Source organism: Oratosquilla oratoria, chromosome 10 (genome assembly GCF_046742065.1).
Source record: "Oratosquilla oratoria isolate Oo_2021 chromosome 10, ASM4674206v1, whole genome shotgun sequence".
NCBI classification, from domain to species: Eukaryota; Metazoa; Arthropoda; class Malacostraca; order Stomatopoda; family Squillidae; genus Oratosquilla; species Oratosquilla oratoria.
Genome location: NC_134786.1, coordinates 55,780,259 through 55,800,821, shown reverse-complemented (window position 1 = coordinate 55,800,821; position 20,563 = coordinate 55,780,259).

Sequence of the window (20,563 nt, the reverse complement as noted above, 5' to 3'; positions counted from 1 at the left end):
ATTCAGCCCTCTGAATATATATGAGTGTATTAGTTGTGCAAATAAACATATCAGCAAAACTAGTCAGGAATAAAATCAAACTAATACTCCTGTGTTTCTTATTCCCGCTCACGTCTGTCTGTCAGAATGCCTCAATATATATATATATATATATATATATATATATATATATATATATATATATATATATACATAGATAAACAAAGATAGATTGATAGATCGATAAATTGTGTATATGTGCATGCGTGCGTGTGCGTCTGCGTCTGCGTGTACAGTCATACAAAATTTTCTTTTTGAATGTCAGCCTAAAAAAAAAAAAAAAAAAAAAATAGTGAGGCTCGGGTTTCTTTGTCGGGCGAATGTGCGCCTCTTCCTCCGGTTTCCGATGACGTTCCGGAAGAATTTTCTGCCGTTTTTTTCCGATATTCCGGGCCTGAAATTTTCCAGAGGCTTCCGGCGTGGTGCTCCATCAATGCAGAACCGCCAACGGCTGACTTCGTCATGCAAATAATGCCGGTCATGATCATCATGATCATCATCACCATGCACCAGAGGACCCCGTAGGTGAGATGAACAGAGATATCGGTTCCGGGGGGTGGGGGGAAGGGGGGGAAGGGGGGGGAGCATGTGAAATGCGGGAGACAAGTGCTTCCTGCAGTGTGGATGATATACTATATTTATCCGTTTCCTTTTCCGTCTCTGTTACTCTCTCCCTCCCTCTCTACTTCCCTTATTTACCTTCATTCATTCATTCATTCATACATTCATTCCTCCTTTCCTCCCTCTCTACCTCACTCACTTATCTTCCCTCCTTCATTCAATCATTTCTCATCCTCTCTCTCTCTCTCTCTCTCTCTCTCTCTCTCTCTCTCTCTCTCTCTCTCTCTCTCTCTCTCTCTCTCTCTCTCTCTCTCTCTCTCTCTCTCTCTCTCTCTCTCTCTCTCTCTCTCTCTCTCTCCCTTGCTTCCTTTCCTTGCTTTCCTCCTTTCCGTCCTTCCATCCCTTCTTTAGCTTCTTGCCATACCTTCTTTTCCTTCTTTATTTCCTCTTTAATTTCTCTTCCTTTTCCTTTCCTCCTTCCTTTTATTTCGTCTTTTCCTTCCGCTTTTCTTATTTCCTTTCTCTCTTCCTTTACCACCTTCCCTCTTTCCTTCCTTCCCTTTCCTCTTTTCTTTCCGCTGTTCCTTCCTCAACCCCTTCTCCTTCTTTTTTTCATTCTTTTTCTTTTTCTTTTCTTTTCTTTTCTATTCTATCTATCTGTTCTTATTTATTATTTGTTTTAATAGCTTATTTGATTTATTAATTCATCCCCCTTTTTATTTCATTTGCATTCCTATTTCCATTTTTTCGTCTATTTGTCTCTATGTATTTATTCATTTTTGTTTATTTTTAATTTCATTCTATTTTATTTATTTTATTTTATTTTATCTTTCTGTTAATTTATTTTATTTCATCTATTTATTCATTTATCACATCTCCATTGCTCTCTGGGAACGTGATATTAAGACGAAAATAGGAACTGCCGGCGGGAGTAGGTATCAAGAGTTCCACCCGGCAGGAAAGGGATCGAGTCTTATGGGTGGCGGGGCTGCCCTGCCGCGTGTGTGAGAAGGTTGAGAAAGGCGGACACGCGAGGCCTATAGGACGCCTCTGCAAGTAAACAATGACTCAGCAGAATTAGGATTATCACGCGCTCAAGTAGGACCTTGTCGTAATCCGCACGCCCGCGTGCGCGCACGCACGCACACGCTTCAACATCGGTAAATTATATACCAGGCTAATCCCACTAGCTGCCAATGCACAACCTTCGACCTTATCATCACTGATAAGGTCTCGAACACCCGGTCGGAGTAAACAAACGCACTATCATATGTTGACAACAACGCTTCGCACAATATGCACTCAAATTAGTTTAAAAAAATGTATATTTCTTAGAGTATTTGTGTTGCTGTTAACTCAGTAAACAGACATTATTATTATTATTATTATTATTATTATTATTATTATTATTATTATTATTATTATTATTATTATTATTATTATTATTATTATTATTATTATTATTATTATTATGTTGTTATTATCATCATCATCGTCATTGTCATCATCATCATCATTACTACTATTATTATTATTAATATTATTATTATTATTATTATTATTATTATTATTATTATTATTATTATTATTATTATTGTTGTTGTTATTAGTGTTATTATTATATTAAGTTGTTATTATCATCATCATCATCATTATCATCATCATCATTATTACTATCATTATTATCATTATTAATATTACGCATACACACTTGAGGCTAGGTATGATAACTAGGAGAGTAGAAGACGGGACCCAACGAGCGTTGCTTCTTATACTACAGTTAGGTAAATACAAACATACATAAACATTTGTGCAGGTGGTTATGTCCGTATGTATGTGAATAATACAATCCAACCGACTCAACGGCTCTATGAACTATATTTAGTGGGAAAAGTTCAAAAACCCCATCCTCGAACTTTCTGTCAGTTGATCATAGTGTGACCATGTTCTTTTTATGTCTTCTTGATCATATATAATATTTTCTTCTTTTTCTTCGCTTTCTTTTCCTTCATCGACTTTTTTCTTCTTTTTCTTCTTCTTTTGCTTCTTCTTTTTCTCCTTCGATTTTTCTTTTCTTTTTCTTCTTCCTCTTCTTTCTTGTTTCTTCTTTTTCTTTTTCTTCTTCTTCGCTTTGTTTCTCTTCTTCTTCGATTTCTTTTTCTTCTTCTTTTGCTTCTTTTTCTTTTACTTCTTTTCTTCTTCTTCATCTTCTTCTTCCTCTTTCTCCTCCTCTTCTTCTTCGTTGGAATATGTGCACCAGGAAGGCTGTCAATTTCCTTTCTATTTCCTTTCAAATCAATTTCGTGTTTTTTTTTCTTGCCTTCCTGTTTTTCTATCCAGCCGTCTTCAGTTTTCAATTTCAAACTTCGTATTCAGTGATTTAGACATATGAACATAAGAATGGGGGGGGAGGGAATTGCAAGAGGCCATAAGGCCTACACTATACAGTTCCATGTCTTTTTCCACCTGTTATCTCTATTCACAATGACAAAATATTTTCTTAAAACAACCAATTGTTTCAGGGCTCAGTACGTGACTTTTCTATGTGTAATTTACAGACTCTCACAGTGTCTTCTCCCCGTTTTTGCTATTTCCCTCTCTCTCCCTCCCTCCCTCCCTCCCTCCTTATCTCCCTCATTTACCCCTCTCTCTCTCTCTCCTCTCCCACACAATCTTCATTCCTCTCTCTCCTTCTCTCTATCTTACTTTTCATATATTCTCTTATTTTCTCCTGTTTCTTCCTTCCCCAGTCCCTCCATCACTCTCTCCCTCTCCTTTCTCGCTCCCTCGGTCCCTCCCTCTCTTTCTCCCTCTACTCTCGCCCTCTGCCCCTCTCACTCTTTCTTCCTCATTCTCTTATCTTCTCCCCTTTCTTCATTCCCCAGTCCATCCATCACTCTCTCCCTTCCTCTCTTCCTCTCTTTCACCGTCTCTCCTTCTCTCGTTGTTTACCTCTTTCCTTTTCTACTTCGTGTTTATACTTTTTTAATGAAGTGGCCTTGCTGTGGATGTGCTGTGTCTTGCTGCATTGCTTCTGACCCAGGGCGATAGGTGAGATGAAGGTATGACCCGTCATCCAGGAGGAGCCAAGATGAGAGGGAGGGAGGGAGGGGTGGTGGATGGGAGTGGAGTGGGTGGAGATGAAATAGGTGGAAGTGGAATTATACCTTTTGGCTTTGGTTACTTTCCTTGTAAGGGGGGAAAGCCCTTGGTATATGGATGTATGTATTACTAATGAACGACTTGTTTGATAAGACTTTTTTATACTTTTGGGATGTACTAGCCTCGTATTACGAATGACAGAATAATCATTTTTATGTATGTGTACTTACATATGTGTTTGAGCTTGTTTTACAAACTAAAGCATGATATATATGCATGTTGGCCGTATATCTAATAAATGTTTATGAAATGTATGTATATTTTGTTGTTATTCATATATACTAAGAAAAAGAACTAAATGATTTGCAACAATGTAATCTATCAGCTCTCATATGAATTCAAACTGTTTAATCATTTCCTTAACAAAGGGTTGGTAGGGACGCGGTTAATCAGTTTCTGGGGGTCATTTGGGTGCATGAAGGAAGTGTGTGTGTGTGTGTGTGTGTGTGTGTGTGTGTGTGTGTGTGTGTGTGTGTGTGTGTGTGTGTGTGTGTGTGTGTGTGTGTGTGTGTGTGTGTGTGTGTGCGCGTGCGCACTTGGAAGTCGTTAGCTAAGGCTAAGCAGCCGACCGTGCAGTCGGCTGACAGGCATGATTAATTACTTAATGTCAGTCAATCGATGTACTGGGCGAAGGAATGGATGATGTCTTGAGATGGATGACACTGGGGCCAGCTGGACCCCGTGAGACCGGATGCGTTGAAAAGGGGGAGGGGGGAACCGTCGCGCGTGCAGAGCCAGGTACCTGCCCGTGAGCGAGAGGTTCCGCGCGCGCGCGCGCACACACACACACACACACACACACACACACACACACACACACACACACACACACACACACACACACACACACACACACACACACACACACACACACACACACACACACACACACACACACACACACACACACACACACACACACAAAACACACACACACATTCTCTCTTTCTCTCTGTCATTACTCTTACTCTTTTTCTCTCACACAAATGCAGTAGTCATATTTCATTCGCAGACCGGGGTCTCCACTTAAGTGAATAAAGGTCTTGGCCAATAAGATAAAATTATAAAATGTATAAACCATTGTCATCCAAGGGTTACTTTTAAAATTGTCTCTGGCAAGACGCTAAGAGAAAGGCCGGACTGGAGGTAAAGAGACGAGATGAAGAAGTTTGCAGGAGTGACATGGCAGAGGGAAGAGAGAGAGAGAAGATAGAGAGATGGCGTGGCAGAAATGACCTTATCTTGGAATTCATGGTGGGTGTTGGAGGAGACTTTCGTTTAATAGTGGACTACCAGAGGCCATGGATGGGAGATTATGTGATGCTCGTGACCTGGACCTTGCTAGGACCATGATTTATGGACCCTTGTGACATCCCTACGGACCAGATTCACGCAGCATTTGCACTTCTAGCGTCCCTCCTTGGTCTACTCTTTACACTCTCTAGCGCAATATTGTCCCCAGGGATAAAAGCGCTGGTTATTGGCGAAAAAATTCGTGAGTTCTTGGACACAGATTAATTTCCTGCTAATTTGGTCGGTAGCCATAATAGAATTAATGACCCGAATGTAGTTGACCGTGCAAGCGTGTTCCATTAAATGTAGAAACTTATATTTTTGATTTGTAATCATCATTGTCTATTTTCGCAACAGACATTATTGACGCGTTTGGGTCGGGGTATCCTGTGACCAGAGGATCACTAATGATGGGCTCTTTTGACGCTATCTGAGACCTCAAGAGTTGCTATAAACCCTTTTTCCTTAGACATAAGCCACGGGGTCTACACGCACTGTACTATGACAGATGGAAATGGCGGATTGTCAGGTTGTCTTAGCATGATGCAGGACCATATAAGGGGAGCTCTTGGGATTCTTCTTTGTGTAGCCTCGCACGGGGGTTTCTTTTTTGTGTAGCCTCGCACAGGGGGTTTCTTCCTTGTGTAGCCTCGCACGGGGTGTTTCTTCTTTGTGTAGCCTCGCATGGGGGTGCTTCCTAGCCTCGCGCGGTCGCGTCTTTGTTCGTAGGTGATTGGGCCCGAGGGTCCTTAGTTTACGTGGCATTGTTTGGGCAGGAAGGGGAATCGGAGGAGGTGGGAGGTGGGGGTGTTAGGGAAGGGAAGGGGTGTGTCATGGGAGATTGCTGTGTGTGTGTGTGTGTGTGTGTGTGTGTGTGTGTGTGTGTGTGTGTGTGTGTGTGTGTGTGTGTGTGTGTGTGTGTGTGTGTGTGTGTGTGTGTGTGTGTGTGTGTGTGTGTGTGTGCGCGCGCGCGCCTTGTGTTTCGTAAATTAATAAAAGCATTCATCGTAATTGTCATCAATGTAATCATTACTAGTAGAATGACTATCACTGTCACTACTACCACTTAGCATCATCACCACCATTCCCATTAACACAAATCAATGAGCCATTCGTAGTCCACTGCTGAACAAAGGACTTCCCAAACTCTGTCATAAGTTTCTCTGCTGTGCTAACTTCTGGCACGTCACTCATGCAGACTTCTCTTTCTCGTCATTACGCGTTCTATCTGGTCTTCCTCTTCCACGCTTCCCGTCTCGCTGCTTCCAGTCAGTAACACACTAGCTCTGTCTCCCATCCTCCTTTCTGACTTCCTTCTCTCCACAGTTTAGCTTCCTGTACCACATCGCCTCCACAGTATCTCTCATTCACCCAACTTGCCCTATTGATGTCTTTCAGCGTTATTATATTATGATTAGTATTGTTATTATTTCTATCATTATTATGATTTAATTCTATTTATTTACTTTTTTCTTTCTCTTAGGAGGGACTAGGGGGGAGGGGGGGAGTGCGGGGTTGTCAACCGCCCGGACTTCAATATTGCGGTTGTCCTGCGGCAGCGTTATTCCCAGCGTTGATCTCTCCATTATCCTCTGCGCATTCCTTAGCCTTGTCTCCATTGCCCGCATCTATTTCAAGGCCTCACATCCGTAGATTATAGCCGGCATTATACACTGTAAACATCGTGTTTCGAACATAAGTAGAGAGTTTCTCACGATGTTCGGTATATATGTTTATGTATTTATATATTTGTTTTTTATTCATTTATTTATATTTCTTTATTGTTTTTAAGCACATGGATACCTTTCACACTTTCGCTTTTTTTTTTTTTTTTTTTTTTTTTTTTTTTTTTATTTTTTTTTTTTTTTTTTTTTTTTTTTTTTTTTTTTTTTTTTTTTTTTTTTTTTTTTTTTTTTTTTTTTTTTTAAGAAACCTAACAATGTGTTCATTTACATCCCCTTTGCGTAGAAATTCCATTGCAGTTTGTTCTACCCAGTCAAAAAACTTTTCGTAATCTACAAAATTGAAATACTTATAGTATATTGTATTCTCCCTTTTCTCGATCAGGTGGTTCGTGGACTGTTCATTTATCTATTTGTTATTTATTTTTTATTTATTTTTTATTTATTTTTCTTTTTGGCAACATTACTCAGTTTCATTGTAGAAATCTTGGAAAGCACATTACAGTGAAACCTCGGATAACGAACTTAATCCGTTCCGTGACTCCGTTCTTAAACCGAAACGTTCGACAACCGAAACAATTAGGGGGCAAACGTTCCAAAACCGCTACTGAGCCGGTGGGATGATGTGTACATGCGTGTGCATATGTTCGTACCCCGAAGTATCGTTCGTAAATAGAGACAAGAATTGTTAACAAAACTTGTTCGTTAACCGAGGTTCAGTTGTATATGCTGTATACTTCATAAGACACCAATCGTAATGGTGGGATAATAGAAGATAAATGTAACCAACGTTTATTTGTAAGTGGAGATAAATCTTCAGTTATCAAAGAATGCTGCGTGCCTCTGGCCTTTAGGGGTGTCACCAAATTCCCTAAGATATTGAACACATGCAGTCGGGTACTACTCATTTAGTACTACTACTACTGCTACCTTGGTTGGGTAGTAAGAGGAGGAGGAGGAAGAGGAGGAGGAAGAAGAAGAGGAAGAGGAAGAAGACTCTATAGGAGGAGGGCTTAAGCCCTTGTGCGTAAGAGTTTAATAAACTCCTCAAGAAAGTTAACCTAATGAGACCGTAGGAGGGGAAATGGTGCTGATAGGTTCTCCTCCTACTCTTCCTCCTCCTCTTCCTATTCCTCCTTCTCCTCCTCCTCCTCCTCCTCCTCCTCCTCCTCCTCCTCCTCCTTCTCCTTCTCCTTCTCCTCTTCTCTTCCTCCTCGCCCCCTATTCCTCCTCCTCTTCTTCCTCTTCCTCCTCCTCTTCCACTTCTTCCTCTTCCTCCTCCTCTTCCATTTCCTTCACAGTTAGATATAAGCAGGTATTGGGTCGTCATCATCATCACTATCATCACCATCATCATCATTGCCACCATCATTTTCATCGCCGTCGTCTTCATCTTCATCTTCATTATCATCATCACCATCATCATCTTCCTCCTCCTCCTCCTCCTCCTCCTCATCATCATCATCACCATCATCATCTTCCTCCTCCTCCTCCTCCTCCTCCTCATCATCATCATCATCATCATCATCATCATCACCATCATCATCTTCCTCCTCCTCCTCCTCCTCATCATCATCATCATCATCATCACTATCATGATCACCATCACCAACGCCACCGCCATCATTGTTCATAACTCCTGATGGCGGTGAGGGGTCGGCTATTCAGCAGGTGATTGGCACATGATTAGGCAATTTTAGATTGTCCCGAGTAGGTGATCAGCCTACCATTCATCTGGGCAAATATTGCTACAGTCCATGAAAATAATGGCCACTATATTTCTTCTTCATTCTTCTTCCTCTTCTTCTTCAGCTTTATATTTTTCATTTTCTTTTACTTCAGTTTTCATTGCTGCTGCTTCTTCCTCTTTTCCCTCTTCTTTTTTCCTCTTTTTCTTCCTCCTCTTGATTTACAGAGGGATGAAATTGGTGTCATGAGAGGTATTACCCTGGAATTAAAAGTACCCAGGGGGAGAATAGAGGTGTATGTAAGCAAGTTAAACGCACGCACGCACGCACACACGCATAGAGTCGATCAGGGAGAGAAATAAAGAACTAAGAAGAGAGTAGGAAGGCGAGCAGATGATTTGCAGTGATAGAAAGAAATCGAAAGAGCGAGGATAGGGGTAGGAGGGCTGTGAGGGGAACCAAAACGTCGTTAGAGTGGCACCCACTAACAGGAAGCAAGACATACTGTAACCGAAGTCGTTTCTCCTCAAACGATGTAGCAAAAGCAAGTAGCATGCTAGCCTAGTGTGGCGCCGCCAAGAAACCTGCAGGCAAACGAGCATTTGCAATATTGTACGGTTGCAATGAAGAAGAGGAAGTGACCGAGGGAGGGGGGGGGGGCAAAGAGGTCTCCCGAAACCCCTTGGCGGCCAAGAGGGATGCCACGGAGATGAATAAAATCGCCTGGCGGCAGACAGAATAAATGAAACAGTATGGAAGGAGCTACTCAAGACTGGCTGTAGCCCGACCGCAGTTAGCCTCACATACTCCCACCCAGCCTCACACAACCCCGCACATCCCCACCCAGCCTCACACATCACCACCCAGCCTCACACAGCCTCACCGTACATCAACCAGCCTCACACAAGCCCACTTAATCCCATCTAGCCTCACACACCACCCCTCAGCCTCACACAACCTCACCATACATCAACCAGCCTCACACAGCCTCACTTAGTCCCACCTAGCCTCACATAGTCTCACACATCACCGCTCAGCCTTACATAGCCCCACACATCTCCACCCAGCCTCTCACATCACCACCCAGCCTCACACAGGCTTACCATACCTCAACCAGCCTCACACAGCTTCACCCTACCTCAACTAAGCCCGCAGAGCCTTACCCAGACTCACCAAGCCTCATGTATCATCATATAGTCTCACACACAGTCTTGTCCAGCTCCATTCAATCTCTTTAAACCTCAACCAGCCTCATCTTGCTTAAGATAGACTTGACGTGCCTCAGCCAGCCCTACACAGCCTCAAAGAACTTAACCCAGGCCCACCGTTTCTCATATAACTTCAAATAACCTCACAGAGACTCACATGACCCTTGTACAACCTCACACCAGTTTGTAAGCCCTTATCTAGTCTTATCCAGCCTCACTCAGCCTCACATAGTCTTTCTTAACCTCGACAAGCTTCGCCTAGCACCACATAGGCCAGGTGTCTGGGTGCCTCAGTAACCTCAAAGGCATATCGAAACAGGTTCTTGGGGTTAATCAAAAAGTCATCTTGAGAAAATATTGAATTGATGATTTGTGTAAGAATTATACTTTATTCACTTATTTACTGAAAATGAAAATTTAAAAGAGTACCTGGAATTCAGCTGTTTGTTCATAGCCGTTCTTTTTTTTTTCTTCTTTTTCTTCTTCCTCTGTCTTTCCTTTACAGTAAATTAAAAATTAAAACCGGGGAGCAAAAGTGGTTGGGGTATAAGGTTCACATGTAGTTGAACTTTGGGCTACCAGGGGCTGAAAAAAAAAAAATTCAAGAACCACAGACATAACCTCACTTATTCTCACATCCCTTACCTAGTCACGCCAGCCTCACGAAGTCTCATACAGCCTTACACAGCCTCACCCATCCACAACCACCCTCACACAATCCAACTTAACCTTGCCCAGCCTCACACAGCCGCACCCGGCCTCTCCTTTGTCCCCCTACTGGGGTCCCGGTCCATCCATAATGCATGCAATCACCCTACATTGAGAGATCCATTGAGCGGTTGGGCCGGTCGACCATTCAGCGTGCAGGCGCGGCTCCTATAGAGCACCTCAGTCATTTCGCCTCGGGACACCGTCTCAGCCACCCCCGCCACCGTCACAGCCACCACCACAGCCACCACCACAGCCACCACCACCGCAACTCTGCCACCATCACCTCCTCGATTTCCATGGCCTCCAGCGCCTCCCCGACCTCCGACAAAGACATGATTGGACTAAGAATATGAAATGGATAATCCCTCCGGATCCGAAGGATTCTCGGAGACGCATGGAAACCGTCTGACGTTGGCCATGAAGGACACATTATCTAAAGCCTTCCTCTTTAATGGAGCTGAATGAAAACGTGTGGCTGAACGTCCAAGTATGGTTCCTTTCACGCGTATCGACTTTCCTCCGTAGGCCGTCCATGACACGACGTCGTGCTCTCCAATAAAACACGTGGTCGTGACCTCTGAAAGCATCCATAGGATCCCATGATTATGTGAGAGCACGACGTCATGTCGTGGATGGCGACGGCTAAAAGTCGGTACGTGTGAAACGAGCTTAAAATTACGTCGGGGCAATGAGACCGCCAAAAGGTGTAAGGACCATCCTCATTATAATCCTCACCCTTACACCCTCCCGCTCACCCATGCGTACACCTCAACTCCCCCACAACTTCTTCATGTTATCCACACGCACACCCACCCACCATTTCGCTCGCCCATAACATCTCACACACTCACACACAAACACACCCATCTTCACACTGAACCATGTACACACACACACACACACACACACACACACACACACACACACACACACACACACACACACACACACACACACACACACACACACACACACACACACACACACACACACACACACACACACACACACACACACACACACACACGCGCGCGCGCGCGCGCGCGGTTGGTAGAGTCCCCGACTGTCACTACGGCGGTCCGGTTTTGAATCCTGCCCAGGGCTGAAATAATTTCAGTATCGCTGCGCTTCGAGTCGTTACTCCAACTCTCGTGGGCGGGGAGTTGGGTGTGTGTGTAAGTGCAAGGTCACAGCATTACCTATATATCGGTCATAGGAGCTCTGAGCTCTCTTCCGGAAGGGAAATAGCTGTCGGCCACGAGTCCAACACGTGTTCCAAAGACCAAGATGAATCACACACACACACACACACACACACACACACACACACACACACACACACACACACACACACACACACACACACACACACACACACACGCACACAGAAACACACAGAAGCACTCCCATCTTTACTCTAAACCACTTATATTCATTCACACACACACACACACACACACACGCACACACACACACACACACACACACACACACACACACACACACACACACACACACACGCACACGCACAAACCAATTGTATGTGTCTATACCTTCCTCCTGTTTCAAGCAGAGGCGATCGGAGCAGTCGCTTTCGCTTTACTTCCATTAAAGTGAAGTTGTTCTGAGCAACTTGCAAACTACTTGTAACTTCCGAACTACTTGCTGCTTGCTGCAAACTGCTCGCAGTCTACAAACGAGCAAGAGACTCCCGTTGTTGCATGAGGAGCCGACAAGAAGTACAGTCGACTCGATAAGATTCCCGCGTGGTCCACCGGTCCGTGAGATGTGGCAGCATCGCTTGCGTGTTATCATCCCGGAAGGTGTTTGCCAAAGTTGCTGGGCATTAACACTGTAATCGGTTAACTTGACACGCGAAGGCATGCGTGCGCTTTTACCACATCTTCCACAACGGGGGGAAGGTAGAGCAGACCACACGGAAATTTTGACAAGTTTAAGTAATCCGCCATTCATGTAAAGGGGTTAACACCATCTGTATGTCGACGCAGTATATCTATTAATTTATTTGGTTTATTCATTTGATTCGTTTTTTTTTTGTATTTATCTATTTCATTTTCATTTATTCATTTACTTTTGTATTCTATTTGTTATTCCCTATCTACTTATCTGTTGTCATTTATTGAATTATTCATTTTATTAATTAATTTATTTGTTGTCTATTTAATTTTGTTTATTTCTCTATACTTTTTTATTCTATTTATCATTATTTTTTATCTATTTACTTTTTATTCTATTATCATACTATTCTTCTTATTCTTATTCTTATTGTTATTATCAGTATTAGTATTAGTATTTATCTATTCTTTATGGATAAGTGATTGTATAAAAGTGTGCCTGTGAGGAAGAGGGCTAAATTCGGCCTCTTAGTGGGGTCTCGATCCACCAAAAGCCCTTTCAGTGCCGGGTCCTCTTCCTCAACTACATAAAATTGCTTGCTTTTTGCCTAAACAGAATCCCCAAAGAACTTCGCCTTTTTGAAGAGGTTTGCAGCAACAGTGTCACGATGTAGAGTTTTTTTTTTTTTTTTTAGAGAGAGAGAGAGAGAGAGAGAGAGAGAGAGAGAGAGAGAGAGAGAGAGAGACGGGTTTAGGCTTTGGTCGCTCTTCAGCTATATAATGAATTCACTTGCCGCCTAACATTGTACAATCTTGAATATGTGTTGCAGTAAAGGAGTGAATTCCAATGGTGGCTGCCAAAATCGTATCCAGGGTAGGAACCTTTTAGGATGGCTTTGAATAGAGTCATTAACTCTAAGGTAGGGTCTTTAGAAGAGACGGAACGAGAGGAGGTGGGCTGCAGAGGGGTTGGAGAGAGAGAGAGAAAGAGAGAGAGAGAGAGGAGAAAAGAAGAAAATAGGAAAGACGAGAGAGGAGAACGGGGCAACAAAGAAAGAGATAGAAGGAGAAACAAAAGGAGAAAGAAGGAAGGAAATATAAAGAGTGTGTGGAGGAAAGTGAGAGAGAGCGTGTGTGTGTGTGTGTGTGTGTGTGTGTGTGTGTGTGTGTGTGTGTGTGTGTGTGTGTGTGTGTGTGTGTGTGCGTGTGTGTGTGCGTGCGTGTGTGTGTGTGAGAGAGAGAGAAAGAGAGGGAGAGCGTGTGCTGAGGATAGGAAGAAAGTGTGTGTATGTGTGTGTGTGTGTGTGTGTGTGTGTGTGTGTGTGTGTGTGTGTGTGTGTGTGTGTGTGTGTGTGTGTGTGTGTGTGTGTGTGTGAGAGAGAGAGAGAGAGAGAGAGAGAGAGAGAGGGAGAGAGGGAGAGGGAAACGGACAGAGTGCGTTAAGGAAAAAGAAAAGAAAAATGTTTATAATGGAGAGAGAAGAGAGAAAGAGAGAGAGAGAGAGAGGGGAGAGTTAGGAGGAGAAGAGAGAGAGAGAGAGTTAGGAGGAGAAGAGAGGCTCTTGTGACATTCGGAATCAAACTCAACCCTAACTGGGGCCTGCACCAGTGCACACCTACACTGGAAGCATCTTGCAGCTCACATCGTTATGCCGACCTGACGCACAGGGTCTCTGGCACCTTGTAATTGCTGGCACTATCCATACAGCCATGCAGCATGGTCTCTGCAACATACGTGGCAGCATATGCAGCATAGTGTCTACAGCATACGTGGCAGCATATGCAGTATAGTGTCTACAGCTTACGTAATACATGCAGCCATAGAGTATGGTCTCTGTAACATACGAGGCAGTACTTGGTGCTTCAAGTGCGATGCAATTTGCTCCAGACGTCAATAGATTGTCTCATTGTCCGAAAGAGTGATACGGGGGTGGGGGGGGGGAGAATCGCCTGCCGGCAGCCATGATAGAAGGGAAAGTGCCAAACGATACGTAAGGAAATCATCGAAACGGACTGTGACCCTCTTGCTACTGGTGGCAGGGGTGGGCAACCTTTTTAATTGTGGGTGCCAAAACCAGCCAAACCTTTGGTACAAATTTTTCTTGCGTGCCAACGGAGTAAACTTATGGGGCCTATAATATAGGCCTACATACGAGTATGGGCCCCCTACACACCCCCTTCACCTCCCAAGAGGCCCCAATCCGCCGCCAAAGTCAGCATGTGGTTACCAACCTTCATAGAAAAGAAGTTGGAGATTTATTAGTTATTTTTTTAAAGCGAGTTCTGGGTTTCGCGTGCAGGAAACAAGTTTTGCACGCGTGCCAAGGGTTGCCCACCCATGACCTTGGGACTACCACGGAGATGAATAAAATTGCCTGGTGGCAGATGAAGGAGTAAGATAAAGATTTGACGTGAAATCCTTGGCGCCACTACGAATAACGCAAGAAACAGCAGCAGCAACATAACTGACGACAGCAGACAAGGATAACAGCAACAAGACACAATAAGACTATTCCTTTCTCATCGCCAATAAGAATTCCTTCTTCTTGGCGAGAGCAAAGACAAGAATAACAGTAGCAAGACACAATAAGACTATTCCTTTCTCGTCGCCAATAAGCATTTACTCTGCTTGGCACCAGCCGATTTTATTCATCTGAAAGATAATTTCCCTTCTGGATAGTGTTAACGCGGTGGTTCTCAACCAGGGGGCCGTGGGAGCCCCTGAGGGAGCCATGACAAGAGTTTAGGGGGGGGGGAACCATGCCACCTTTTACAAATTACACATTTCTATAGAATGTGAGGAATCTGAATAAAAAAAAAATCCATCACTCTGCCCTGGTACTCGTAGGAGATGATTTTGATAATCAACTTTGTAATAAAGAAAAGGGTTTCTCTACATTAATTTTATTATCATTATTATTGCTATTATTATCGTCATCATCATCATCATTGTCATCAATCACCATTATTATTATTATTATTATTATTATTATTATTATTATTATGATCATCATCATCATTATCATCATCATTATCATTATCATTATTATTATTATTATTATTATTATTATTATTATTATTATCATTATTATTATTATTATTATTATCATTATTATTATTAATCATTATTATTATTATTATTATTTTATTATTATTATTATTATTATTATTATTATTATTATTATTATTATTATTATTATTATTATCATTATTATCATCATCATTAGTGTTATTGTTGTTGTTTTATTATAATTTATTATTATTACTATTTATTATAGTTATTTTTTATTAATTATTATTATTATTATTATTATTATTATTATTATTATTATTATTATTATTATTATTATTATTATTATCATTAGTGTTATTGTTATTATCATTATTATTATTATTATTATTATTATTTACCATTTTGGGGTGGGATTTGGGGGGAAAGATGAAGGGGAAACCACACAATGTTGAGAATTCGAGAAAAGGGGGAGGGCGATTGAAGAGAAAAAGGTTTAGAACCACTGGATTAACCCGTAAATAACGGGGACTCCCCTTGGTTGACAAATTTGGATTTAAGAAGGAAATAGACAAGAACTGGTTTACCAACAGAGGGGTTAACGAATGGAATAGACTCAGTAACCATGTAGTGAGCGCTGACACAATAGATTGTTGAGAAGGTTAGTTAACGTTATGGATGGGGATGACAGGTGGTAATGGACATGGAACTGCCTGATGTAGCCCATATGGTCTCTTGAAGGTCTCTTTTATTTTTATAAAACTCGTCTTTCGCCGTCGTCGATGGGTTGACGCCATCAAGTCAGAAAAGTCTCGTGCCGTACTTTATATATTTTGTTCTGGTCGGGTACAGGCTATTTCATTCAGCTGAAGGGTGACCGGTGACCTGGGTGACCTGTGACCAGATTTCTCAAGCAGAAATATGCTAGTATCTGAAATTATGCTAGATTACGCTAAAATAATGCTAACTTTTTACCCTCTTAATACATTCGGTTTGTTATACATACCTTATTAGTATAGTACCGTTTTCTGGAGGGAAAATATGCTGAATTTAGCATAATTATACTAAATTTGGTCATCCTGCCTATGACTAGTGAAGTAGGAGGAGGAGGAGGAGGAGGAGGAGGAGGAGGAGATGATGATGATGATCGACTGATCCAGACCCGCCCAACGTTCAAGAGCATGGCCCTCGTCTGTCCTTGGTTAAGATAAACGGATAAACTGACCATCCCATTCCCACGCAGTGGGAAGTGAGAAACCCCTGGTAGATCAAAGCCCTGCCAGTTGCAGCAAGCCGCTGGGATTTTTTAGGCCGATGTTGGGTCACCCCTCCGCCTGGCTAGAGCTCTCGGGAACCAAGGCAAGAAACATGCAACGGGTCCCGGGAATCGAACTCATGACAAACTACTCATGAGTTCGACATAGTATCGACTGGGCTACTGCGGGGTCCAAGACAAATAGATAAATAAATAAATAAATAAATAAATAAATAAATGAATGAATAAATAGATAAATAGATTATTATAGAAGACATTACTGTATTGCAACTCCGGTTCTGGCGTGATGGTCAGCAGCTGTGGGTGGTGCAGCTGCAGCTGCAATGCCAACAGCTGCGCCAAAATAGGAATAATATTCGCAAATGTATCGGCGCCGTGGGCACTTGTAGCAGCCCCTCGACGACTTTGGTGGTAGGGCTGTTGGCAGGCGGGCTACAGATGGTGGTTATGATGGTAGTGGTGGTGTAGGTTGGTATAGCGTCGGTGGTAATTAAGTCTAGCATTGGTGGCGGTGTTGGCACTGGTGACAGAGGGTGGTGGTAATCGTGATGATGGTGGTGTTAGGTTGTTACAGCGTTGGTGGTAATTAAGTCTAGGGTTGGTGGCGGTGTTGGTATTGTTTGTGTGGCTATTGGTAACGGTGTTTAGTGATAGTTAAGATTAGTGGTGGTGGTATTGTTGGTAGTCGTGATCTATGTTGGTATGAGGTGTTGTTGGTATGGATAGATGTTAGAACGAGGCCTGTGAAGTGGTGCACATGTTTGCCTGGACTATGATAGGATTTGGAATGTTGGTGATTAAGTGGAGTGGTGGTGATAGTTGTGGTGACAGCGGTGGTGATAGTGGTAGTGACTGTGGTGGTGACATTGGTGGTGACAGTGGTGGTGACAATGGTGGTGAGTGGTAGTGACAGCGGTAGTGATAGTGGTGGTGATAGTGGTAGTGACTGGTGGTGACAGCGGTGGTGATAGTGTTGGTGACAGTGGTGGTGACAGTGGTAGTGACTGGTGGTGAGAGTGGTGGTGAGAGTGTTGGTGACAGTGGTGGTGACAGTGGTAGTGACTGGTGGTGAGAGTGGTGGTGGGAGTGTTAGTGATAGTGGTAGTGACTGGTGGTGACAGTGGTGGTGATGATGGTGACAGTGGTGGTGATAGTGGTGGTGACAGTGGTGGTGATAATGGTGGTTATAGTGGTGATAACATGGTGGTGACAGTGTAGGTGAGAGTGGTGCTAATTGATTTTGGTACTACAGCTGTCTCCAGGCGATTTTAGTTATCTGTACAGGTGTTACTTTGACTCACTGTGCGAATTTTATCTTAAGAACATAGAATTGGAGAGTGCAGGAGACCATAAGGCCTACACTAAGCAGTAACATTTCCCTTGCCACCTGTCGTCCCTCTCCATGAAGTTATCTAACCTTTTCATGAAATAACCAGGTATTTCAGCGCTTACTACCTGGTTAATAAGTCTATTCCAATCATTAACCACTCTATTGGTAAACCAGTTCTTGCCTATTTCCTTTTTAAACCTAAATTTGTCCAATTTAAACCCATTACTATGAATCCTGCCTAGTTGTCTTAATATGATGACCTTGCCTGCATCACCCATGTTAAAGCCTTTGACCCATTTAAATACCTGGGGAACGCCAGGCGATTTTATTCATTCAGGGGCATTGGTTGGGGGAGGAGGGGGAGCGAGGTTGAGCATGTCCCTGCTTCTGTCCATGTCGGTCTGTTACCGTCTCAATTTCCACCTGCCTTTCCTGTCTCAATCTCCACCTTTTTTTTCTGTCTCTCTGTCTTTACCTGTCTTTTCCGTCTTTCCATCTCCTGTCTTTTCTGTCTCTTCAACTTTACCTGTCTTTTCTGTCCTTCCCTCACCTGTCTTTTCTGTCCATCCTTCTCCACCTGTCTTTTCCCTCTCTCTCTATCTCCACCTGTCTTTTCTGTCCATCCTTCTCCACCTGTCTTATCCGTCTCCACACCCACCTGTCCTTTTCATCTCTCCATCTCCATCTGTCTTTTCCGTCTCTTCATCCACACCTGTCTCTTCTGTCTCTATATCCACTTGTATTCTCCGTCCCTCCATCTTCATCTTCCTTTCTGTTCCTCCATCTCCACCTGTCTTTTCTGTCTCTCTCTCTCCATCTGTCTTTTCTGTCCGTCCGTCTCCACCTGTCATTTCCGTCTCTCCATCTCCTCCTGTCTTTTCTGTCTCCCCATCTCCTGTCTTTTCCGTCTCTCTTCAGGTAGGGAGAACATCCTCTCCCACTGCCCTCTTTACTTCCATGAATTGGGAATAGGAAAGGTGGGTGGATCCCTTCACCCCTCCCCTTCCTTCTCCATCCTTCCCCATCCTTTCCCCTCCCCTCCTCTCCCCTCCCCTCCCCTCCCCTCCCCTCCCCTTCCTTCCCCTCCCCTCCCCTCCTTTCCCCTCCCCTCCTCTCCCCTCCCCTCCCCTCCTCTCCCCTCCCTTTCCCTCCCCTACCTTCCCTCCCTCCCCTCCCTTCCCCTACCTCCCCTCCCTTCCCCTACCTTCCCTCCCCTCCCTCCCCTCCCTCCACTCTGTTACCTTCCTTTCACTTCCCCTCCCCTCCCTTCCCTTTCCCTCCACTCCCTTCCCCTCTCTTACCCTCCCTTCCCTTCTCTTACCCTCCCTTCCCTTCCCTCCTTTTCCCTCCCCTCCCTTCCCTTCCCCTTCTCTCTCTTGCCCTCCTTTCACTTCCCCTCCCCTCCCCTCTTTCCCTTCCCTTCCTCTCCTTGCCTTTTCCTCACCTCCCTTCCCTCCCTCTCCTTGCCTTTCCCTCACCTCCCTTCCCCTCCCCTTCCTTCCCAGCTCACCACTTGAATGAACAACAGTATATTATATGAACGATTTGTTTTATGAACTAGATCAGGAACGATTACCATTTCTCGTTTTATTTGTTTATTTATCTATCTATTTATTTATTTGTTTATTTATATATTTATTTTCAAAAAGGGGGAACCCACCCTACTTCATATTTCCGCACAGGAAACGGGGGCACGGGGGGGTGGGCTGAACGCCCCATCCCCTCCCCTCCCTTTCCTTTTCCTTCCTCTCCTCTCCTCTCCTCTCCTCCACTCCCCTCTCCTCCCCTTCTCTCCTCTCCTCCCTCCCCTCACCTATCCTCTACTCCCTCCACTCACCTATCCTCTCCCCTCTCCTCCTCCCCTCCCCTCCCCTCTTCTCTCCTCCCCTCTCCTCCTCCCCTCCCCTCCCCTCTTCTCTCCTCCCCTCTCCTCCTCTCCCCTCTCCTTTCCTCTCCCCCACCTCTCCTCTCCTCCTCTCCTTCTCTCCCCTCCCCTCTCCTCTCCTTCCCTCTCCTCCTCTCCCCTCTCCTCCTCTCCCCTCTCCTCCCCCTCTCCTCTCTTCTGCCCTCCCCTCTCCTCTCCTCCTCTCCCCTCTCCTCCCCTTCCCTCTCCTCCATCTCCTCCTCTCCTATCTCCTCCCCTCCTATCTCCTCCCCTCCCCTCTCCTTCCCTCCCCTCTTCTCTTCTCTTCTCTTCTTTCCTCTTTCCCCTCTCCTCCCATCTCCTCCCCTCCCATCTCCTCCCCTCCCCTCTCCTTCCCTCCCCTCTTCTCTTCTCTCCTCTTTCCCCTCTCCTCCCCACTCCTCCCCTCCCCTCTCCTTCTCACCCCTCACCTCTCCCCCTCCCCTCTCCCCCTCCCCTCCCCTCCACTCTCCTACCCTCCCCTCACCTCTCCCCCCTCCCCTCCACTCCCCTCCCCTCTCCCCCCTCCCCTCCACTCTCCTACCCTCACCTCTCCTCCCCTACCCTCCCCTCTCCTCCCCTCCCCTCTCCTCCCCTCCCCTCTCCTACCCTTCCCTCTACCCTCTCCTCTCCTCCCGTCTCCTCTCATCCTCTTTCCTCCCCTCTGCTCCCCTCCCCCCAACGTTAGTTAACGACGTCAATATATTACATAAATAAATTGCTTTATGAATTGGGCCGGGTATGTTATTATTTTTTTTTTTCTCTAGGTAGGTAACTGTCTGGTCAGGGGTGATTTATAGACAGGCGTAGTTATATTCCTTATCCCCTTCCATTTTTTCCGGTGC